Raw genomic sequence first — 26,104 nt, 5'->3', positions numbered from 1 at the left:
TCATAAAAACCATTACAAATACTAATCAAAAAGAAAAAAGACTGATAAATCGCTTTATTAAAATTGAGAACTTCCATTCATAAAATGGCATTTTAGTATATGCGCTCTCAAAGTAAGCACCAAAAAGACATTTTAAAAGAATGAAAAAATAGTGAAAGGGAATAAAGGGGAAAGGAGAGAAAATGAGTGGGAAATATCAGTGAGGGCGACAGAACATGAGAGACTCCTAACTGGGAAACGAACAAGGGGTAGTGGAAGGGGAGGCGGGCGGGGAGATAAGGTGACTGGGTGATGGACACTGAGGGGGGCACTTGACGGGATGAGCACTGGGTGTTATGCTGTATGTTGGCAAATCAAACTCCAATAAAAAATATAACAAAAAAAAAAGAGGAGAAGGATGAAACAAGTCTTGGGGGTGGGGAATACTAGAGGTGGAGATAATGAAATTGCTTTTAGGTAAGTGAGCAAAAAATCCTTGGTACCAGAAATTAAGCAGTGGCAGCCAACTCTGACTTAACCAGGGGTCAGCCAACTATGGCTTGTGGGCCAAACCTGGGCCACTGCTCGTTTTTGTATGGACCCAAGCTAAGAATGGTTTTTACATTGTTATGTATATGAGGGGGAAAAAATCAAAAGAATATTTTGTGACCTGTGAAAATTATATGAAATTCAAATTTCACTGCCAATAAAGTTTTTTTGGAATACAAAAAAAAAAAATGAAAAAGCAAGCCACAGAGTGGGAGAAGGTATTTGCAATATGTCAATCCAATATAGAACTGATATCCAGACATAAAGAATGTTTTCATATCAACAGGGAAAGAATTGACAATGCAAATTGAAATTTAGATAAAATAAGTAAAGTAAACAAGGACTTCACAAAAAAGAATGCAATAGACTAAATGTTTATGTGTCCCTCATAATCTATATATTGAAGCCCAAACCCTCAACGTGACTGTATTTGAAGATAAGGCATATAGGGAGGTAATTAAGGTTAAGTGAAGTCATAAGTGGGACTTTAATCCTTTAGGATTAGTGTCCTCATAAGAAGCAGCACCGTAGAGAACTCTTTCTTTACAATGTGAGGACATAGTGAGAAGGCTGATATCTGCAAGCCAGGAAGAGTTTCTCACCAGAAACTGACTATCAGGCACCATGATTTTGGGCTTCCAGCCTCCAGAACTGTAAGAAAACAAATTTCTATGTTTAAGCCACCCAGTCTGTGGTATTTTGTTATGGCCGACCAAGTTAATACAGAGGATGTCTAAATGGTCAATAAGATGGTGTAGAAAGTTTCTGGAAGGCATTAGTCATGAGTGAAATGCAAATTAAAAGTACAATGAAATATTGTGTACTGACCAAAATGTAGAGGAAAAAATTAAAATACAAAATATTAGAAAAGGGTGTGAAGAAATTTTAGTTCTCAACCACTGCTGGTAGGATTGTAAATTGGTTCAATCACTTCATAAAAAGTGTTTTCCAGTGTCTATTAAAGCTGAGAATGGGTACCCAAGATAAATGAGTATATATGACCATTAAAATACATGAAACCCAAATGTAACATATTTTAAGAAAAGAGTAATTTATTTTTTTTCCTTTTTTTATTTATTTATGATAGTCACACACACACAGAGAGAGAGAGAGAGAGAGAGAGGCAGAGGGAGAAGCAGGCTCCATGCACCGGGAGCCCAACGTGGGACTCGATCCCGGGTCTCCAGGATCGTGCCCTGGGCCAAAGGCAGGCACCAAACCGCTGCGCCACCCAGGGATCCCCAAGAGTAATTTATTTTTGATACTATTATGAAAATAGTGAATCCAGTAAGAGGCAACTATAATCCATTTGTCAGATTCCTGGCTGTTCTTAATGCCTTAGTATTAGGCTATCAAATTACTGACATAACTCAGATTTTACTAAATTTTATTCATTTGCCAATTAACATATTTCTGGACCTTCATACTTATGATCCTAATTTCTGCAACTTACAGAATCATCTTCAAAACTGATGAATTTGAGCAACTCATATGCAAACAATGGGAAGAAAAGAGGTGAATAACACCCATCAAAGCAAAAATTGGATGAGGCTGGAGATAGGTTGTCACCAAGATAAGAATTTTTAAGCTTGTGAAGTAAGATGCATAAGCTGGGTCAGAGAGGTCCATGTCACTGGTCAAAGAAGCTAGGAAGTATTAGAAGAGGCTTCATCTCTTTGATAGCCCTAACACTATTAAGAGGCCAGTTGTAGGTTAAGAAACCTAAGAATCCTAAATTTTTAAGAACCCAGGAACATATATTCACAGTGGTTATAAGACTGATACATAAAATTAGAATTCTTATATGGGCTTAACAATAAATTATCATAGAAACTGAAATGCTCAAACATGGCAAAGGAAACCAAATTATTGGCTAGACTGATTGAAATTAAACAAAGGAATTTCATATGTGTGATGTTTAATGACCTAGGTTAAGATATATCCAGATGCTTAAAATTTAGAATTGTGTAAACCTTGTTAGTGGAAGGGAATTCTTAATCTCAATTGGTGTTTATTTCTTTCACCTGTATGGTGCCTGAAAGTGTACTACCCATAAATGCCTCAGTATCTATTTATCCTTATCTCCTCCTCTCTACTCTCGTTTTATACTATCATATCTAACTGAATTCCCTTTGGATATACTCTCTTTAAATACGTTAATATATTAAAACACGTTAAAGTCAAGTTTAACAAGCTAGATGTCTGTCTCTTTGAAATGACCGGTGTGACCCATTTTATGTTTATATTGAAAATAATGTTTGTCTATTTTTCAAATTTTAAAGGAAAGCCTACCCCCCAAGTATTGACTACATTATGTAAATATATAAATAAGGACCACTACAATTTGAAGGAGTTATTTTCCTCTCTGAACAAGGTCTGCAAAATTCTTCCTACAGGAGAGGTGGAGAAAAAGGTATTTTGAAGCAGGTAGGCATTTCTTGAAGAATTCAAATTCATGCATGCATTAATACTTTGAATATTTTATCAATAAACATTCTTACAAGATTTTATGTACTAGGCACTAAAAACATCGAGATGCAGAGTTAAGACATGCTCTTTCTGAATTCTTACAGTCTATAGGGGAAACAGGAAAGTAATCACATGGCTCACTTCCAAAATTTTTGACTGTCTAGTAAGAAACAGATAAATTCAATTTTATGTAATAAATATTGTGATAGAGAAATGAACAGATATATACAGGCGCATAAGGAAGTTAGATTCCCTACTTTAGCCCAAGGATGGAAAATGGAAAGAGTGTCCAAATCAGTAATGATAGAAAACTCAAAGATACAGGAAAGAGAAAGAGGAAGAATATTTGATAATTTCTCTAAGCCTACCAAGCCAAAAGTTTATTTAGTAAATGACTGGGCTAGAGGTAGGGATGTAAATGATGGTGGATCTCTACACATAATTTGTAGAGTGGTGATAAAGATCTTAATGTGGGGCAGCCCCAGTGGCGCAGTGGTTTAGCGCCGCCTGCAGCCCAGGGCGTGATCCAGGAGACAGACCCTGGATCGAGTCCCACATCAGGCTCTCTGCATGGAGCCTGCTTCTCCCTCTGCCTGTGTCTCTGCCTCTCTCTCTCTCTGCATCTCTATGAATAAATAAATAAAATCTTTAAAAAAAGATCTTAATGTGGGGGAGAATTTTTCCCCTTGATAGCTTGTATTATGATTGTCAAATGGGAGGTAACTTGCTAGAAGTGAAAGGAAGATGTAATAGAGGAAAGCCCTGGTGATTTTGAAAATCAGGGATTTATGGCATAACCAATAAAATAACTGAATGTACTTCTCCAGCAGCCATCAGTAGTCCAAGTCAAGAGAGAGAAAGGTCCAATTATCCAGGGTTGGAATTGTACAAGTCATGTATGATGCAAGAATAAGGGGGAGGAGAGTGATGGTGGTGATGAATCATATGATAAAGAACAGATAGAAAAAAGAACACTGAAGGTTAGAAAGGAGCTAATAGATTAGGGAGGAAATCAGTAGAGAGAGTATGTGTATGTCTGTATGTATGTGTGGGGGTGGTGAGATGAAGAGTCTGGAGGGTAAGGCAGCCCTGGTGGCTCAGAGGTTTAGCGCCGCCTTCAGTCCAGGGCCTGACCCTGGAAACCCGGGATGGAGTCCTAGGTCGGGCTCTCCCTGCATGGAGCCTGCTTCTCCCTCTGCCTGTGTCTCTGCTTCTGTGTGTGTGTGTGTGTGTGTGTGTGTGTGTGTGTGTGTGTGTCTCATGAACAAATAAATAAAATCTTTTTAAAAAAAAGATCCTGGAGGGCATAATGAGTTAGAAGAACCATGTCTGCATTTAAATGAATCTTAGCAGTTATAAATAAAAATAGAAATAGGTGGACCACTAGAAACATTGATGACATTCTGCAATTAAAAGATAACTTTGTAAAACTGCAGACATAGATACTGAAGACATTAAGAGTACATTGGTTCTGATACATTGAAGTCAGAGGTCCAATATGGCCCAGGACTTTAAAGCACAGGACTTTAAGCAGATCAATGGATCATGGCTGTTTGGAAAGACTTAAAGTAATATTAAGGATTTCAGCAGTTTAGAGAGAAGGATTGTGAATTACTGTGGGGTATTATAGCTGATTCCACCCTGGGATTCAGTCAGCCTGCCTGTAAAAATAGTGGGCCAGGAACCCCTCTCTGTGTCTGGTTTCTATTTGTTATAGTTGTTGTCCATGAGGATTTCATTTTCTTGCAAAAAGGGGAAAAGATAGATAGTCATCACACTTCTGGAAGAAAATAAAAGAACATGATGTGACCCCAATGATCATATTTAATACCTTTAAAATGTTGTAATTTTATGAGAGGATATAACTCTGGGAGGGAGGAAATGGACTTAGTAGAACCCTGCTTGGAAACCTAGATAACCTTAGTAGACCTAGAGTGGCAATAGTTGTATTCTTTGGCCCTGACTTAATTTTAGAAGATGTATGACATCCACTGGAGAGAAATAAAATACTTGTTGGAGGCTGGATTTTTGAGAGGGTTGATGTCCTGGTCATACATATTTGGGGGTCACTGTTGTCAAAGATCCAGAAATACTAAAATGAAAAGCACCAAATCATTAAATAATATTTAGTAAGAGTTTATTATGCCTATAAGAACAGTTTGTGAAGTGGGAGCTTCCAAATTCAAAGACTAATAGGAATCTCAGGGGCATGAAATTATAGGATGTCTTATAAAGTAAAAATGAGGAAGTTGTTAACCTTTATAGTAATTGGTTATTACAGTGGGGGTTTCCAGACAGCAGGGGATTGGTTAAAAGTGATTATCTAAGATCAGTTTTAGGAAGATGACTTGTTTCTTTTATTATTGTCAAAGGCATTTATAAGAAATAACCTAAGCTAAGTTTCTCTTAGGTTCATGAAATAAACTAGATTTAGTTTTGCTGACATGGCCTAAATGATTTTGTCTGCTCAGGGAATTCTTAGTCTGGTCTCCATTTTGTATTTAATTTTAACACTATCAAGTAAACTTTTGGTAGTAATATATTCACACTTGTGCCCACATAAAGCAGAGCCATACCACATTTATAGCTGTATATAATCCATATTTTACTTTACATTTGAATTCACAATTCAGCTAATTATTCAGGACATTATAGATGTTTAATATCTTGAATGTATTTTTAGTATATTAAATTTATGTTGTTATTATAGATTTCTGATTAAGAGAGATTTTTATATTATTTTTACCTGAGAATCCTAGGTTGACTCATCATTTTTATAACCAAGACCCTGAGACTCACCATAAGAATGCTCGTGGGTAGATCTATCTTAAGACATAGAGGAATGTTGTCTAAAAAGTGTCTTCTCCCATTTAGGGATATATTAGTTTCCTCTTGCTGCTGTAACAAATTGCCACAAATTTACTGGCATAATGTAACATAAATTTATTATCTCACAGTAAGGGTGGTGGTAAGTCATGATATCAGGATGTTGGCAAGGCCATGCTCCTTCTGGAACATATAGGGAAAAATCCATTTCCTTTCCTTTTTCAGCTTCTAGAAACTGACTGTATTCCTTGATTTATGACTTCTTCCTTCATCTTCAAAGCCTCTACCTTCAGAGCATATTTAAATCCTTCCCCTTTAATTTTTTTTCTAAAGGTTTCATTTTTAAGTAATTCTATACTCAGAAGGTGGCTCAAACTTACAATCATAAGTTTAAGAGTCCAAGCTCTGCTGACCGAGCCAGTCAGGTGCCCCAAATCTTTCCCCTTTTCTACATTTTCTTCTGTCTATCCCTCTCTCCAACCTTTGCCTCTATCCTAACATATTCTCTGACTCAGACCCTCTGCCATCCTCTAATAAGGACCCTTGTGGTTATATTAAGCCTACCTGGATGATTCAGAATATTCTCCTCATCTCCATGTGCTTGACTTAATCTCACCTTCAAAGTCTCTTTTGCCATGTAAGGTAATATAGTCACAAGTTTTGGGTATTAGGACATGGACTTCTTTGGTGGTGGGCACTATTCTGCCTATGATTGAGGGGTTATTTTCTAGTAAATTTATCAAGTTTGGAAAATTCTTTACCTGTTATTTATTTTTTCTTTCACACATATTTCCTGAGCTTGTACTACATACCTGGCTCCTAATGGAAGACACTAGGCAAATAGTGAAAGCACTGTCCCTCCAGTCAAGAAGCTGAAAGTCTCTTGGAAAAATAAGCGAACTTTGGGCTTCAGAATTTTTTTGATACTCTTTGGATTGCACAGTGATCTTGTTTATCTTTAAGTGCTATATGTCGGTAATATTTGATACCACATTTGTTTGTACTTATGGTACGCACATCAATGCCCTCCAGCCAAAGACCACCAGGAACATAACCATAGTGGAACAAATTGAGTTTATTACTTACTGCAATGAGGGAGAATATACATCATGGGGAATGTGTGGCATCTCAGAGGTTGTTACTAAAGACTTTTTTTTTTTTTTTACTAAAGACTTATTATGGGATTTGTGTTTGGTTAGGAAATGTTAGAAAAAAAAAAGGAAATGTTAGGAAATGTCTAAGTAAGTGGAGACTCACTTTCAATTAGGTGCTCTTAGTAAGCCAGGGCAATTCTATGACTGGTTATCTTTACCTACTTGGGGTGGGGTGGGGGCAGAATAGAGTGGGGATAAAGCTGTCATAGGCAAAGAAGCAACAGTCACTTAGATCAGCTGAGAAAGAGGGATGTTGGTATTCTGTGGGTGACATAGTAATCTTATTTACATCCCAATTTATTCATGGCCTCAGAGTCATCTTGTGTAATGTTGGTGTTCTGTGAGATTGTTTATATCTAACAAGAGAACAACATGGCCTAGCAGTAAGCCTCAAGCCAGCTTATAATAAAATGGAGGCCTAGGTCATTCTAGTCCCTATTTTTTTAAAGATTTTATTTATTTATTCATGATAGACATAGAGACTGAGAGGCAGAGACACAGGCAGAGGGAGAAGCAGGCTCCATGCCGGGAGCCCGATGCGAGACTCGATCCTGGGACTCCAGGATCGCGCCCTGGGCCAAAGGCAGGCGCTAAACCACTGAGCCACCCAGGGATCCCCATTCTAGTGCCTATTATGTTGGATTTGTGGTGTTTCCCATCGCTGTCCTAATTGTGGCACTTGGTAAACATACAGAATTCTGGATCTACCCCACAGTCATTGCATCAGAATCTCTGAGAATTTATTTATATGCTAAAGATTCAAAATATCTCTTTTTAAAATATAAAATATTTATCAATGTTGAGTATTTTCTTGTTTGTGATTACTATCTTTAGTAATTATTTTCTCATATTTTTAATTTTTTACAGTTTTAATTCATAAACTATGATTAAGCTTTTATTTGTGTATGACCCTTTGTTAGCTATTCCTTGAGGATAGCTGACCTATGCCTTAATGCTAAAGCAAAATAGAGATGCATTTTTGAAGAGTTTTGAATTAGGCACTAATGATGCTTGTATAGACTTAACATCTGTAGTTCAGTCTTTTATTTTCACCATTTACTCTTAAATTGACTGAGTATCACCTGATATGAGCACTGTAGGCCACAGCATGACTGAACAACTATTCCTATTTGGGTTTTGAATGCACCCTTTAGACATCATCTCTTTGCATTATCTTCCTGCTAACAAGCTTCCTCATGTGCTTTAAACCTGAAACCACGTCTTACAATCTCACTCTGATGAGCATACCCTTTGAAAGCTAAGCTAAAGATATTTTCCTAGTCCCCACATGCCAACGTGAGGAGTGCTGGGCCTACCAGAGGAGTCTGTGCCTTCAAAATAGCATCCATGACACTTATGCATTAATTTCTGGTTGTTTTATTTTTGCAGCAGTATAAACATGCACAATAGGAAGACAAAAGCAAATAAACTCTCTTTGGTACAATCTCACATAATTATGAACATTCTATGGCTCTAGGTTCTCAAAATATATTTTTCTGAAACAGTAACAATTTTAATGTCATGCTTTAAGTATGATTGTGTTTATAAGTAATTTTAGAAAAATGTTCACAGAGAACATGCTAAAGTTCAACATAAATTAAGGAAGAGAAGATAGATATATGAAGTGTATATTTAGCCATAATTTGTTGCAACTTGTAATTCCAGAAGAAAATTAGAATTTAATAGGCATTCGGGAAGAGTGGCAGTGTAAGAGTGGTAGTATAAGAATGCCACATTTTCAGTGTCAGTAAAGTGTCCATAGTGTACTTGTTAAACTATTCCCAGCAAAGTACCAAGATTTTTTGTATTTGTCCATTCACTCTTTTTTTTTTTTTTTTGAGTGAAAGAGAGAGAGCAAGTGTGTGTGGGGGAGGGGCAGAAGGGTTGGGAGATAGAGAATCTTAAGCAGGCTCCACAAGAATGGAGCCTGATGTTGCGCTGGATCTCATGACCCTGAGATCATGACCTGAGCCAAAACGGATTTAGAAGCTCAACCAACTGAGTCACCCAGGTATCCCATTGTCCATTCACTTTTTAAACATCATTACCAATTTCTCATAGATGGATAATTTTTAATAGAGTGATACTTAATTTATAAAAATATTCTAAAATAAACAAACTAAAAATCTGTTCTTAAATTATTGGAATCAACAAGCATAAAATTACTCTTGTCAGATTGCTATAAACATTTCTAAAGGTTTAGATTCCATTTCCTCTACTTCATTGTAGACCAATAAAATTCATTCACAGGTCCCTACACTTTGAATGGTTCTGTCTGATGTCATATTTAAGCACTGAGTTTTTTGTTCTGTTTTTTTTTTTAATATTTTACTTATTTATTTGAGAGAGAGAATGGGGGAGGAACAAGGGGAGAAGAACAAGCAGACTCTGGGCTGAATCTGGAGCCTGATGCTGCAGTCCCACAACCCTGAGATCATGACCTGAACCAAAATCAGGAGTCGGGCACTCAATCAACTGAGTCACCCAGGCACCCAAAGCACTGGGTTTTTAATGTTTATAACATCTTAATTTGGTAGAGCTCTGAGGGAGCTAAGGAATTTAACCCTAGATTTTTTTCCAGTTTTATTGAGAAATAATTGACATTTATCACTGTATAAGTTTAAGATGTACAGCATGATGGTTTGATTTATATACATTGTGAAATCATTACAATATGTTTATATAACAATATCCATTTATTCCATGTAGATACAATAAAGAGTTCTTGTGATCAGAACTCTTAGGATTTACTCTCTTAACGATTTTATTATACACCATACAACAGTGTTAACTATATTCATCATTTTGTACATTATATTCCAATACTTATTTATCTAATAACTGGAAGTTTGTACCTTTTGACCTCCTTCTTCCAGCTCCCCCTTCCCCACCTCTGGTAGCCACAAATCTGATGTCATTTTCTTTGAGTTTGGCTTTTTTTGTTGTTTTATATTACACATACACATATGAGAGAGATCATACAATATTTGTCTTTTTCTGTGTTACTTAGCATAATGCCCTCAGGGTCCATCTATGTTTTCATAAATGGTAGGATTTCATTGTTTTTTTTATGGCTGAATAGTAGTCTATTGGATATACATACCACAACTTCTTCATCTCTTCATCCATTGATGGACACTTAGATTGTTCCCATATCTTGACTATTCTAAATAATGCTTCTATGATATGGGGATGCATATATATTTTTAAGTTAGTGTTTTCCTTTGAGTGTATACCCAGAAGTGGAATTGCTGGATCATATGGTAGTTGTATTTTTAAGTTTTTGAGGAATCTCCATATGGTTTTCTATAATGGCTGTACCAAATTACAGTCCAACAATGCACAAGGGTTCAAGCTTTTTTTCAGATCTATACCAGCATTTGTTATCTCTTGTCTTTTGGTTGGTAGCTATACTAATAGGCATAAAGTAATGTCTCATTGTGGTTTTAGTTTGCATTTCCTTAATGACTAGTGTTGTTGAGGAGCTTTTCATGTACTTATTGGCATATAATATGTGTATATCTTCTTTGGAAGAGTGTTCAAGTCCTTTTCCCATTTTTAACTGGGTTATTTGGGTTGAAATTTTGCTTGTTCTCTTTCTTTCTTTTTTTCTTGCTATGGAGTTGTAGGAGCTCTTTATATATTTTGAATATCAACCCCTTTTCAGATATATGGTTTGCAAATATTTTTCCCATTCTGTAGATTGTTTTCTTTATTGATGGTTTCTTCTGCCGTGCAGAAGCTTTGTAATTTGAAGTAGTCCCATTTGGTATTTATTTTGTTGTTTGTGCTTTTGGTGTCATATCCAAAAAATCATTACCAAGACCCATGTCAAGGAGCTTGTGTAAAATGCTATTGGAATTTTGGTAGGAATTGCATTGAATCTATGGAAGGCTTTTGGTAGTATTGACATTTTAACAATTTTAATGTTCCTAATCCATAAACATGGATACTTTTCCATTTATTTGTGTCTTCTTAGATTTCTTTCATTAATATCTTGTACTTTCCTGAGTAGAGAGCTTTCACCTCTTTGATTAAATTTACTTCTTTATATTTTATTGTTTTTGATGCAATTACAAATGTGATCAATTTATTTCTTTTTCAGATAATTCATTAGTAGCATATACAAATGCTACTGGTTTTGTATGTTAAGTTTATGTACTGCAACTTTACTTTATTCATTGATTAGACATAACAGTTTTTTTTTTTTTTGGTTGAGTCTTTAGGACTTTGTATTTATAAAATCGTGTCTTCTGCAAATAAAGACAATATTACTTTTTCCTTTCTAGTTCTGATGGCTTTTGTTTCTTTTTGTTGTCTAATCACTGTGGTTATGACTTCCAGTACTGTGTTGAATAGGCGAGAGTGAGTACCCTTGTCTTGTTCCTGATCTTAGAGGAAAAGCTTTCAGCCTTTCACTTTGGGTATAATGTTAGGTGTGGGCTTGTCATATATGGCATTTATTATGTTGAGGTAAGTTCCTTCATTGCTTAATTTGGTAAGACTTTTTTATCATAAATGGATGTCAAATTTTGTCAGATGCTTTTTTGTGGGTACACTGAGATGGTCACACAACTCTTTTATTCTTGTTAATGGAATGTTTCACATTGATTGATTTCTGTATATTGAGCCATCTTTGTATCCTAGGAATAAATCCCACTTGATTATGCTGAATTATTATTTTAACGTGCTGCTTTATTTTGTTTGATAGTATTTTATTGAGAACTTTTGCATCTATGTTTATCAGGGATATTGGTCTGTAATTTTCTAGTACTTTCCTTTTTGGGTTTGGTATCAGAACAATATTGTAAAATTAGTTTGGGAGTGTTTCCTCTTTGATTTGTTTGGGAAAGTTTAAGACGGATTGGTATTAATTCTTCTTTAAATGTTTGGTAAAATTCATCTGTTAAGCCATCTGGTCCTGGGCTTTTCTTTGTTGGGATATTTTAATTACTGATCCAGTCTTTTTTTTTTAATAAAATAATTTTTATTGGTGTTCAATTTACCAACATACAGAATAACACCCAGTGCTCATCCCGTCAAATGTCCCCCTCAGTGCCCGTCACCCACTCACCCCCACCCCCCGCCCTCCTCCCCTTCCACCACCCCCAGTTCGTTTCCCAGAGTTAGGAGTCTTTATGTTCCGTCTCCCTTTCTGATATTTCCCACACATTTCTTCTCCCTTCCCCTATATTCCCTTTCACTAACTGATCCAGTCTTAATCAGAGCATTGAAAGCAGTGAGAATGACATTGTTGGTCAAGTACTTGGCAGATCCAAAAGCAAAAACAGCCAGTTAATGAATGGAGTAAGAGAGGCTAATAGACAAGAAAGAATGAATATTATTTGCCTTATATTGTATATTTAGAAAAAAATGAAGATAAGACAGTGATGATATTTATAATTTTAAAATAATAGTAGGAATGAGTTAATTGCAGAAAAGATTAAATTTTTTGATATACAAAATGTAGAAGTTAGCAACAAAGCTAAATAGAATTGTGATCCATTTTTACTTAGGAAACTATTCTTGCTACTGTGACTGAGCTCATCCTTCATTTGTCTTTTCCCTCCCCTCCCACTTCCAGTGTGTCATCAGGCCCCACTGAGATAGCTACCTAATGATGCCTCAATTTTTTTATAGTCTCTGCTTTATCCCTGAGACTCTAGTCATGCCCAACACATAGTAAATATTGAGTAGATATGTATAAAAAGATCAATTGAATGTGTGTTCCCCAATACATGCCACAATGCTATGTTTTTCCTTTGTGATTTTGAACATGGGTCTTGCTTTGCCTATAATGTTCTTTTATAAAAGAAGACAGGCTTCATCTATGTGGCACAACTTATCTAAACCATTATTTAAAATTCCCAGAAAAGGTCCTCCTTAACTCTACTCTGGGCCTAGATATATTGTTTCATTGCAATTATTTACTTATATATGTCTTCCACAGTAACCAAATGGTCTAAAATATAAAAATTATATCATTCTTCTAGTTATCTTCCTTTGTGCCCTAGCACCATGCCTGAAAATTCTAAGCAATCAATAAAAATTAATTCTCTGGATGAATAAGTGAGTGAATGAGATGAAAAGAAATTATAAAATGGCTTTAGATCTATTTATCACACATAGAAGTTTTATATTTTGAATCTCTAATTTGTGTAAGGCTTCTTACTCCTAAAGTCTAATAGTTATAGTTTTCAATTTCATTGATAAGTACACTAGAAATTTCTATTCCAATCTTTCTGTTTTATCCTTTATATATCTTTTTGCATCCTTTTTTGAAATAAGGAAAAATTTAACCAAATCCACAAAACATGCTCTCATTAATATTCTAAAATATATAATCCTCTCTCCTGGAAGTAATTATGGAGGATGCACTATCTACTTTGATATTTTCTATGTTGTGGGATGCACTTCTAAATACCAAAGATTTCTTGCCTCAGTACTGACCCCAATTTTATCAAAAGAAGTTTATAATTGAGGGCACACTCAACTGATCCCTAATCTGTGTCAAGGTTACTTCCCTTAGGTTAATTACCCAGTACTTAACTCTTGCATTTGACCCTCATATAAGAGCATATTCAAAAAGAATTCAATCCTTACTAAAGTAATGGATTACATCTTTTCGTAATTCTCTACTAGTTGGATAGTAAAGTAATTTACAACAAAATCTAATCTTTTCTGAACTTTATCTCATTCTTTGCAACATCACTAGATAAAGGTTCTTTGAAGATCACTTATATACTGTCACACATTTTATGGCAATCTCTTTCACTAAAAATAGTCTTAACTCCTATAGTCTTATTTTATCTTCTGAATAATTAGTAGAATAATATAATCACAGTCCTCTGATTTATTGCAGATTTTGACAAGTAGACTTTAGGGGAAAATATTCCTTTTTATTTGATAACACCTTGCTAGACCACCTGTATCATCAAGTTACACACTTGGAGTTCTCAGTTTTTCCTTATAGGACTATTCTAAATTAATGTTGAAGCAACTCAACCTATTTTAAGATATGGCCAAGACACAAAACAAAAATATCAATTTAACAATAGTTCTTACACTCATATTTTAATGTTCTTATTCAGCAAATATTTTTTTGAGGACTTAATATGAAACAGGCTCTGGTTTATTCTGAAGATTCCATGTGGAGAAAGACAAGTTTTCCACATTTAGCCTTATATTCTGGAGGTTAAAGGTAGATAACAAAAAAGTGAAAAACTGTATAAACAAGATAATGTCTTAGTGTTATGTACTGTGTAGCATATACAAGGAAATATGATAGTGACTGGACAGTTTCTTTACATAGTGTTTAGGGAAGGAATCTCGGAGGAGATGGGCTTCGATTTGAGGTTTGAGGGATAAGAAAAGACAGCTACAGACAAAGGAACATTTTTCCAAGTAGAGGAAACCAGCAAATTCAAAGGCTCTGTGGGATGCATCCCTTTGGCTTATTAAAAAAAAAAAAAATTAAGATCACTGTGACCAGGTGTAATACAAGCAGGGTTTTCAGTGAAAGAAGTATATGAATTGATGTCTAGGCTTATGCAAAAACCAGATCACATAGGGTTTTAGAGTGTAAAGGTAAGCCATGGGAAGATGTTAAGCAAGGAGATAACACAATTGGATTTTTGTTTTTTAAAAATTCCTCTTACTGCTGTAAGGAGAATGGATTTTACAGGGTGGAAGCAGGAATCCCAAATTAGAGATAATGGCAACAATCTAGGAATAAGATGGTGGTTACCTACCTACATTAGGAGAGAATTGGACTAATTTGAAATAAATGTAGGAAGTAGAATAGATGGCATTAGATTAATATTCTGGGTGAATAATACATAAGAATTAAAAACTGCCAATTTGTTTTTACTTGACCATTTAAAGAACTTTGCCTGTTGCACATGTACATTGGGGGAATATAGAGGATAGCTGTTATTTTTCTCCTGTTCGGCTTCCATTCCAACTTCTACATTTACCATTCTGATTTTTTATTGATGATTCTCCCTTTTCCTCCCTAGTTATGTTGGTTGTGTAGGACTTTCTCCACTTTCTAGGTCAGATATGGATATGAGATGCAAGTGTGGCAATGAGTATTTTCAAATCTTCTACCAAAACGATTTAGTGACCACACCTGGTCCAGTCGAATGCATTGCTGAGGTTTTGGATTCAACTAATGGAAATATGGTGCTCTTGAAAAAGCACCATATTTATTTATTTAGAAATAAAGTGAGTGATAAATTAGTAGGATTTCAGTTTGGAATACCTGGAGGTTACCACACTGGGAGAGCATGCCAGAGAACGAGGCCAATGCAGAGACAAGCCAGGGTAAGTGGTAGATTGAGAAACCAAGTCCCACTCCTGAAGCCAGATTGATTCTGAGACCTTTCCGTTATCCATTCCAAAAGTTAGCTTTCACATGCTTGAGAAAGTTAGAGCTCATTTCTCTCCCATGTAACCAAGAGTTCTTATTGCTTTAGGTGAGAAATTTGTTTTAGGCATATTAAGATTGAGGTTTGCTAGATTAAGATACAGGATACCCAGTTAAATTGGAATTTCAAATAAATGACGAATAATTTTTTTATATAAGTCTACCCCAAATATTGCTAATTCTGGCAAGCCTATGCCTATTAGATATCCAAATGGAGATGCTAAGTGAGCCATTGCGTCTATAGGCCTGGTGCTCAGGAGAGAATTCAGGGATTTTGATGTGTATTTGGAAGTTGTCACAATAGTGATGTTGTTCACAGCCACGAGGCTAAAGCATTACATGTTGAGAAACAAGGCAGATAGGTTTAGCCCTGGATACTCTTTCAATTCTGAGGGCGACCCATTCCACTGAAGTTTAATAAAAGGTTGAGAAGAAACAGTCAGTGAAGGTGAAAATAGAGTGTCAAGGACAATAAGAAAGAAATGAGTTTCAAGACTAGAGTCATCAACATCAACAGAGATTAGCAAATTTACCTAATTTAGCCCTCTCAACCTTTCCATCATTTCCTGTAACTATTCAGATGTCATGGCCCCTCTGGCCACTGTTAGAGACTTCTAGAAATTTATTCCTTTCTTACTGGTGTAGCGATGTGCCTTCTCTGCTGCCTTTGATATTTTTGGACTTCAAAATCTCTTTTCTGTTTCTGTCAAACAGCTTGAGACTTTAAAGGTTTAAAGATAAAGAAGAGTTAGAACAGGTAGGTGCAATGACTAGTAAATCAAAGTACTCTGTTCAGGGGTGAGAACAGGGAAACATACAGCTCTAGTTAACAGTTGCTCATGACCCAACTGTTATCAACACTGCAGAACCTACTGGCCTTTTTCCTCAGCCTGAGTCTGACTTGTCTTCCACCTTCACTCTATCTAGGTATTGTTATAGGGCCACTAGTCACCCTCTTGTTTCTCTCCAGTACTTTGATTTTCTTCCTTTAACTTCTCCCTTAGTGAACTGTGGAATGGAAGTATCTTGTGGGAGGAGTTTTTGTTTCGTGATTCTCTTTTTTATTTTTAACCAGATTGTTTATAATTATTACTGAAGAAGTGAGGGTATCAGAATTTATTTAATCTACATTTTATTCTGCATTTTTGGATAGACATGAATTTTAAGTAGCAAGAAATTAAAAATCAAGTTTTCATTAAAAAATCAAGTTTGCTAACAGCTTATCTGATATCTAGGACTGATTATTTTATCTGGGAGCTATCACAGGGACTGATGTTATTTAAACTGGGAGTCATCATTGCTTAAATTCTTACCTTTTAAGTGTAAATATAAAATGCTAATCACAATATATAAGCAAAGCAATTACTACTGTCTGCTGTATTTTTTTTAAATGCACTTCATTTTGCAGATGGTGAGAGCTCTACTAACACATCTATTGTTAGCATGAAAGTCAAGCGATCATCTGTGTAGGTGGTTGTGTGGGAGCAATGCTAAGATTTACAAGGATTTTCTCCCACATTGGCAATCCACATTGAACAGAGAGCCATATGAAATAATCTTCTGTTCCCTGGCATTTTTAATCATTCACTTAATTTGTAATAATAAAAAATTCTCAATTAAAACTTGCCATTTTTCCACTCAGATAATATCTTCATCTTTTAAAAAATGTATTTTCTTGGGTGATTTTTTCAATCATGTATCTATTGAGGAAAAAAAAGCTTTTACAAGTTTATCAAAGACAGAAATTCTGGGAAGAAATTAGTAATTATGTTCAGCCTGTCAGTTATAAGATTCAAAAAGTTCTTACAAGTTTGCATCAATAATTATATACTTGGACCTAAAAATTGAAGGGAAAGTTTTTTAAGAGACAGTGCTTGTCTGTTTTACAATCTTTCTATGATAAATCTGTAGCAGTAAGACATGTAAAATGTTTCTAACATCTTATTTTTTTCATTAATATATTTGTCCCAATTTAAATACTAATTATCTCAAGGGAAAACAGAATCATATATTGAAGCCTACATTTTTAAAAAGGTACTATAGGAGTCTTAATGGCACCCACAGTTATTAAACCACGGTAGACAGAAGAGGACTAACTCTCTTCCATTGGTAAACCTGGCTTTCTTCTATATAAGTCTCCTCTTACCATGTTATTTTCTTTTACTGCTTTGGTGTTACCAATATGTGGACACAGGGCAAAACCTTGACCAACTTAACTCTCCTAGACCTAGAGGGTATGTGATCTATGGTGTTAGGAAACATTTAGAATTCACTGGTTCTAAGAGATGAAGAATGATGGGATTGCCACACAAATGTTATCCAACATCTTCTAAGCCTGCCAGGGTCCAGTCAAGAACATATTTGGTTCTTTGCCTTTCCCTTCAAAACCATGAATTCTTTCCAATGCATTATGTTTATGTGACTCCACTTTTTAAAAATGCTTTCAGCCAAAAATCCATGCCAGGCAAGAAGTATTAAATAAATGCAATCTATTTGAGCTGGGGGGAAAGGTCTTTATAAATTTATCAAATCCCTTTTGTTACAGTGAAAGATACACAGCCTAGACTTAACATTTTAATTCTCGCATTCCTCAGTACTTCACTTAACATTCCTAAAATTTATTTATTTTTAATCTTCTGGCTTAATCTTAACTTTTCCATTTTTCCTTTCTGACCTTTCCATTGTAACCTTTAGCAAATTACTTAACCTCTTTTTGTCTTGATAATTCCCACTGTTGTGAGAATTACATGAGTTAGTGTGCACGAAGCACTTAGAACAGTAAAGCTCATGATAAATGCTATACAAGTGGCATCTAGTAACACTATCATTATTATCACTGTTGCTACTGCTATTGTTATTTAATATCGTAACCATATAAATCTTTGTTCTTTCCTTTTGGTGTTATTTTCCTCTTACCATGTATTTTTTTTCTTTACACTATTACATTTCTAAAAATATTTTCTACATTCAAAAATGGAAAAAAATGATTTGCAGTCAGAAAGCCAGATAATTCAGTTTCATACAAATAATTTGGTTGGAGGGTGGAAAGCAAACAATCAGAAAACAAACAAACAAACAAAAAACTATCCCCAAACAAAAATAATAAAAACTGAAGGGTGGCAAAAGCAAAATTGAAAGAAGACTTTAAGAGTGGTTTATATGCAAATACTGTTAACATTATGTTATAACTCAGATATACAAGTGCATTGGGAAATAGGAATTTAAGATGATAATCAGGAAAAAATACAAAAGTCAGCTTACTACCCTTCTTGTTGGGCTGACTCTTCTAGGATTGGCACAGAGAATAAAGCTATCAGTTTTGACTTCATTGAGAGATCTATAAAATTTCAATTGATTTAGAAGAACCTGATTTTATTACCACAAAATAATCTATAAAAGACCCACACCTTAATTTCATGACAAATCCCTGAATGCAATTAACTATACACCTACAAAAGTCCAAGTAAAATGTCAACCTTAATAAACAATTAAAATGGATTATATTAAAATAAGAACAAAATTATAAAACAGATAAATAAATCACATTTCCTTCTTTATTTGAGTATTTAAATATCTAAAGAAGTAGCAACCTTGTGATTCCTGGCCAGAAAATAGAAGACTAAATAGGTCTTAAAATAGTCAGGTATTCCATATTAATGTAATTGAAGCAGCAGTAGCTGTGTCTCCTTTCCAGGTCAGTTCGGAAGCTATCCCTCAATTCAACAGTCTAGTTTATATCATTGCTAAAAATAACTAGCATAACATTTTCTCCCTAAAGTCGATTTAGAGAACAAATGTACTGTAATAATTACAGCCATTATTTGTGGCAGTTTTCCTGAGTCCTTAAATGAGTGCAAATATTTAGGAATAGGGATCATCGAGTCATCCTGGAGAACTATCTGACACTTTGACTTTGGAATGTAGTATGCTTTTAACTTTCTTTGGTGTTATGTTAGAAGAGAAGACAATGTAAGTAAGGAATCATCTAAAATTTGCAATTGTAAGGAAAAGATAGGAAAAGCTATCACATAAAAAAACTATCCATTATCTCAGACCAAATCATATATACTGTTCATCAATGCAAACAAAAAAAGGTATTTGATTGCTAACTAGAAGCAGTCAAAATCCCCAGAAAATATTATTATAAAAATACCATCTGATAACTCTTCAAGGAATCCTATGATGTAATAAAAACTTTGGAAATGTTGAAATTATATGCAAACGTTAAAAATTTTAGCGACTTAACTAAGTTTTGATGGAAAAATAAAATCTAGGGCAGCCCTGGTGGCTTCACGGTTTAGCGCCGCCTTCAGCCAAGGGCGTGATCCTGGAGACCCTGGATCGAGTCCCACGTCAGGCTCCCTGCGTGGGGCCTGCTTCTCCCTCTGCCTGTGTCTCTGCCTCTCTCTCTCTCTCTCTCAAATAAACAAACAAATAAATAAATAAATAAAATCTTTTAAAAAATAAAATAAAATCCAAACAGGTATAAGGTGTTTGATGTTTGCTTTAGCATAGCAAGGTACTTAATTTTTTGAACAAATCAAAATATGTATAATGAGTAAATCTTAAAAGAGTTTAGACAACCTCTATGTCTCCACGTGGAAGTTTTCAGAAGTCTCTCATGAAAAATACCAAGGCTCTATCGTCTTCAAATATATACAGCACTTTTTTTCCCCCTCAAAAGTAAATTCTTCTATTGAGTCTACTTCCAGGGAATTTATCAGCAAGATTATTTAATATTCTTGCAACAGTGAATCACTGTGATCCTTTTCATTGCTTCTCTCTAGTTCCTTTGTAGGATCATTGACTTTTCTCCCTTTCATTGTTTTCTGATATCACAGCAAGTAGGGACTTTGCTTATGCCTACAGAAAATTAGTATTGATAGAATTATTTGCCAAAACCTAGGAAGTCGCTGAGCAGATGCTTAGTCAAAGTCATAGTTTTTAAGAAGCAAAAAATCTTGGATCAAAGGAAATTCAGGATGTGAAAGGGTAGTAAGAATGAAATAGGAATTCATTAATAATGTGCTTTTCCTGTAGTAGGTGCTAAACCAAAATTTTGGACTGTTGAAGGCATTACACTCAAAAATATTCTTTTTCTTTATCATCATGAAAAAACATTAGGTATTAAATAAGATAGTAACCCAATTCTGTCCTTGACCTCATAGTGTCTCAAACAGGTTAAGTTTTTAGAGAACCAAGTGAAATGTAATAGTTGGGAAAGCTATTTTTTAAACAGATAAATAATACCCAACCAGGGTGTCATGCAATCAAATTGCTTAACTTAGTATCAAATGTCTGCTTGTAAAGTTTCCCCAGCCCATCTTTCCTGAGGTTTATACATCTCTCTCTTGTTGCTCAATACAAGCAAACTATTAGATTTCCCATTCCTCATGGACAAAAAAAGTAAATTGTATTAGTAATTTATTTGATCCTGAGGCACAGGAAATCTATGTGCTAGTTCGTTTATAAGTATGTATTTCTCTCTCCATTCTCTCAGTGTGAGTAAACTCTTCAGTTTTCAGACTCTTCCTACTTAAAGAAATGAGAGAATATATGCAATCGTATTGTAGATAGATTTTCTGCATAACTGACACTGTAAGTAAACTTATAAACAAAACAAATGAAAGAAATCATTCCTTTTCTTTAAGTCTTTCCCTATTTTCCTTAACCTAAAACATTGTTTGGAGGGTGTGAATGGAGGAGAATAGCAAAAGGAGGAGGTGTGAAATAATTTTTGAAACTTATCAAATAATAAAAATCAAGGAGGAATTTAAAAAGATTGAGCAGACCACATACATACTTTTAAGATTTATGTATCTCCAAGGTAAAACTGGCACTAAAACTTTGAGTCAAAGTGGAAGACTGAGCATGTGCATTAATTTCTCTCTCCAATTCCAAATACATTTAAAATGCTCAATAAAACATTCAGAGAGTATTAAATAAAAATATATAGATGAATGCACAGGCAAAACTGGGATTTTCAGAGTACTGGTAATAAAGAGGTAACACAAAACAGAAATTGGAATCTGTAGTGTTAATGGTTTGCTTCATGACAGAAGTGGAAGCCACAAACCCCAAGTGCTACTAGAAGCCAAAAGCCCAGACTATGTTTCTTGTTTCTGAGAAGGAACCTACAAGTCTCTGCCAGCTATGTATATGCTTTTTTTTTTTTTTTGTATGTGCCTTATCGCCAATGATAAGCTATCTGGCCCATATCTTGGGTTGAAAAAGTTATCTTTGGAAAATGGGAATTCTCAGTTTGACAGTGCTGTGGGTGTGGCCCAACAAGTACTATTCACTTTACCTGGAAACACTAGGCCTGAATATTAACAACTGAAGTTTCCAGGTACTCCCATAGAAAAGATGCCCAGTCAGATCACACAAGGGAGAAAATTCTGTAGAAGAATAACTTTAATGGAAGGTGAGTTTACAGATAGGAAAAAAAAAAAAAAAAACGATGCAGAGCCCAATGCAGCAAAACAAATTTGGCAGACTCAGACTCAAAAGCTGTATTAGGGTTTGTATCATTAAAAAGTATGTCTAAAGCAGCATGATGTTTTCTAAATACATTTTATTGAAAACATCTGCTTATTTTACTTTAGTCTAAGAATATTTTATATTGATATAAATATTTAATATTAAAAGAATATTTATATTAATATTTTATTAATATTTATTAATATTTAATATTCATGACTGCATCATGATTAAAGCATGTATATTACACACTTACTAGCTTTGTGACTATGGAGAAGTTGCTTATCTTCTCGATGGGTCATTTTTGTTAGCTGCCAAAGGAATTTTGTGAAGATTAAATAAATTACTTAAAGTATTTTTGTGCCTTCTGGCACATACTAAGCACTCAATAAATGTAAGTAGTTAGAGACAAAAATTGTTAACAGTTATCTCAAGGACATGGGCTGTAGCAGAAAAGAAGAAAGAGGACTTTTCCCAATTTTTGTTGTCTATATGTATTATTTTAATTCCTTTTGTACAAGTTTTTATTAATTGTTTAGTAAAATGTAGATTAAATGAATTCTGATACACTCACTTCTTTGGTAATAATTATAAACAATCTGGTTAAAAATAAAAAAGAGAATCACGAAACAAAAACTCCTCCCACAAGATACTTCCATTCCACAGTTCACTAAGGGAGAAGTTAAAGGAAGAAAATCAAAGTACTGGAGAGAAACAAGAGGGTGACTAGTGGCCCTATAACAATACCTAGATAGAGTGAAGGTGGAAGACAAGTCAGACTCAGGCTGAGGAAAAAGGCCAGTAGGTTCTGCAGTGTTGATAACAGTTGGGTCATGAGCAACTGTTAACTAGAGCTGTATGTTTCCCTGTTCTCACCCCTGAACAGAGTACTTTGATTTACTAGTCATTGCACCTACCTGTTCTAACTCTTCTTTATCTTTAAACCTTTAAAGTCTCAAGCTGTTTGACAGAAACAGAAAAGAGATTTTGAAGTCCAAAAATATCAAAGGCAGCAGAGAAGGCACATCGCTACACCAGTAAGAAAGGAATAAATTTCTAGAAGTCTCTAACAGTGGCCAGAGGGGCCATGACATCTGAATAGTTACAGGAAATGATGGAAAGGTTGAGAGGGCTAAATTAGGTAAATTTGCTAATCTCTGTTGATGTTGATGACTCTAGTCTTGAAACTCATTTCTTTCTTATTGTCCTTGACACTCTATTTTCGCCTTCACTGACTGTTTCTTCTCAACCTTTTATTAAACTTCAGTGGAATGGGTCGCCCTCAGAATTGAAAGAGTATCCAGGGCTAAACCTATCTGCCTTGTTTCTCAACATGTAATGCTTTAGCCTCGTGGCTGTGAACAACATCACTATTGTGACAACTTCCAAATACACATCAAAATCCCTGAATTCTCTCCTGAGCACCAGGCCTATAGACGCAAGGGCTCACTTAGCATCTCCATTTGGATATCTAATAGGCATAGGCTTGCCAGAATTAGCAATATTTGGGGTAGACTTATATAAAAAAATTATTCGTCATTTATTTGAAATTCCAATTTAACTGGGTATCCTGTATCTTAATCTAGCAAACCTCAATCTTAATATGCCTAAAACAAATTTCTCACCTAAAGCAATAAGAACTCTTGGTTACATGGGAGAGAAATGAGCTCTAACTTTCTCAAGCATGTGAAAGCTAACTTTTGGAATGGATAACGGAAAGGTCTCAGAATCAATCTGGCTTCAAGAATGGGTCTGTTTAGGAGATTAAAAATATTATCTATAGAATTCCTTCAAATGCACATTTATTTGGTTTTCCCTTCTCTTAAATCTATTTTATTAATAGTGCAGAGTGAGTATTATGGAAATAATCTTTATAGCATTGGAAAATACAGGCTTTGGCCTCTTTTCCCTTACTGATTTTTTGTCAGGTATGGAAGGGTCCATGATTCCATTACTGGGACTTAGTCGAAGACTCTAAGGCAAAGTGTCAGAAAATGAATTATCTGGATTCTTTATAGGGAATGGAATGGTATAAGGTTTCATATGTAGACCCTCTCACACTTGGAAGGCTAAATGTGACAGAGAGGACTTCATGTGACTGATGGAATGCAAAATAAAACTCATTTTTCTCAACCCAACACAAATAGGTACAATACTACTTTGTAATGGCAAAGTTTCCCTATGTTTCCAACCCACGTGTTCAAACATTTGGCCTGAATAATCTTATCCTTTCATATAGATAACTAAGGTAGTCTACATGAGCTATGAGAGCTACTATAACCCCAAAATATCATCCTAAAGAGCACTGCCTAAGATTCTGTGCTGAAATGCTCATTTCTTTAATATATATTTTTTTCTTATTTTTTTTAAGTAATCTCTATGCCCAATGTGGTATTCGAACTCACAACCCTGAGATCAAGAGGTACATACTCCACTGACTGAGCCAGCCAGGTGCTTTTTATTTCTTTATTATAAACATGACCTTTTCAAAGCTTATTCTAATGCAGATTATTTTAGAAACAGTACTACTCAAGGCAATAATAACTTAGTATGATTTCGTTTTATCTAATTTATTTTCCCTCTTAAATAATTCATAGTTCTAGAAATTTAATATTAGAAGGAAATTTAGGATTAGAAGGAAAATAAAATACCATCTAGTCCAAACACTTCATTTTTCCAATGATAAAATTGAGGCTCAGTAAAGGCTCTTATACCTAGTTAAGCACAAATCCAGAACTAATCCCTAAGACTCTTGACTCTGGTCCAGTGCATTTTCCATTATACTATCATAAAACATTAAGAGAACAGTGGTCCCTTGGGGTAAAGGTTAGGGGGTGCTGGAAAGGAATAGAAAGCAGGAAAAAAGGAGAGAAAAGGAGGTATGCTGATCTCTTGCAATTATTTTTCTAGAGTTGATCCACATAACAGGGTCATTAGCAGAATTGAATTTAATTACATCAATGTAGATATGTTAGGTCAGTTAGCTTCACAATACAATGGTACCTTTTTGGTAAAGTTTAGCAGAATCAAAAAGTCTTATAATGCCAGGACTGTGAAAATATGCACTCATATTATTCCCATCCAAAAAGCTATGAATCTAGAAAAAGATAGGAGCAGTTCTTCAAATACCCTGTGTATTAGCCAGTATTGCTGCAAAAGCAAATTGCTGAGGATTGGGAAGTATATAAAAGGAAGGTCATCTTTTCTAAGATTGGAGGGTTAATATTTATTTTCAAAGTCAGAAAATAAATAAAAACAATCAGGCTCAAGGCATGCAATAAAATTTTTAAAAATTCAGTTCTTATAGTACATACTTTATTCATTTAGAAAAAATCTATATAGTAAATTCAATGAATAAGAGTAGCCAGAAAACTTGAAATGTAATAGTCTAGATTATATATTTGGTAAGTCTTAATACATATGAAATGACAAAATACTCCTTTTTTACTCATGTTCTATTAGTCAAGTTTTATTCTAACACATGAGGCAGATCCATGGGACTTTAGGAAATTAATTTTATCTACAGTGGTTAGCGCCAATGTATACTGTGTATATGATAAAAAAAATAAAGTCATAAATTGAGTAAAACTGCTTTGTATATAATAGGTAATTGTTACTATTTGTTAGGTAACATATTTCTTGAAAGTTGAAAGGAAATAAACTCTTTTTAGTTTTTTTAAATTAGAAATCATGTTTGTTGTTTTCTCTGTTCAGGAAATTGACTTCTTTTTTTATTTTTAATTTTTTTTGTATTTTTTATTTTATACATTTATTTTTAATTGGTGTTCAATTTGCCAACATACACCCAGTGCTCATCCCATCAAGTGCCCCCCTCAGTGTCCGTCACCCAGTCACCCCCACCCCCCGCCCACCTCCCCTTCTACCACCCCTTGTTCGTTTCCCAGAGTTAGGAGTCTCTCATGTTCTGTCTCCCTCTCTGATATTTCCCACTCATTTTTTCTCCTTTCCCCTTTACTCCCTTTCACTATTTTTTATATTCCCCAAATGAATGAGACCATATGTTTGTCCTTCTCCGATTGACTTATTTCACTCAGCATAATACCCTCCAGTTCCATCCACGTTGAAGCAAATGGTGGGTATTTGTCATTTCTCATGGCTGAGTAATATTCCATTGTATGCATAGACCACATCTTCTTTATCCATTCATCTTTCGATGGACACCGAGGCTCCTTCCACAGTTTGGCTATTGTGGACATTA

At 34.9% G+C, this 26,104-nt stretch overlaps 1 long non-coding RNA gene across 1 annotated transcript in view; it reads left to right on the top strand.

Annotated features, from left to right (window-relative positions):
* The first annotated feature begins 2,816 nt into the window (after positions 1-2,816).
* The window catches only part of LOC140627590 (uncharacterized), a 43,643-nt gene continuing 20,355 nt past the window's right edge, over positions 2,817-26,104 (top strand). Inside the window, exon 1 of the long non-coding RNA XR_012026260.1 lies at positions 2,817-2,955. This is a non-coding gene — a long non-coding RNA (uncharacterized lncRNA). The remainder of the gene's footprint in view (positions 2,956-26,104) is intronic.

This window comes from Canis lupus, chromosome X (assembly GCF_048164855.1).
Source record: "Canis lupus baileyi chromosome X, mCanLup2.hap1, whole genome shotgun sequence".
NCBI lineage: Eukaryota > Metazoa > Chordata > Mammalia > Carnivora > Canidae > Canis > Canis lupus.
Note: the sequence above shows the minus strand (reverse complement) of the source record. Positions and strands in the feature narration are given on the sequence as shown.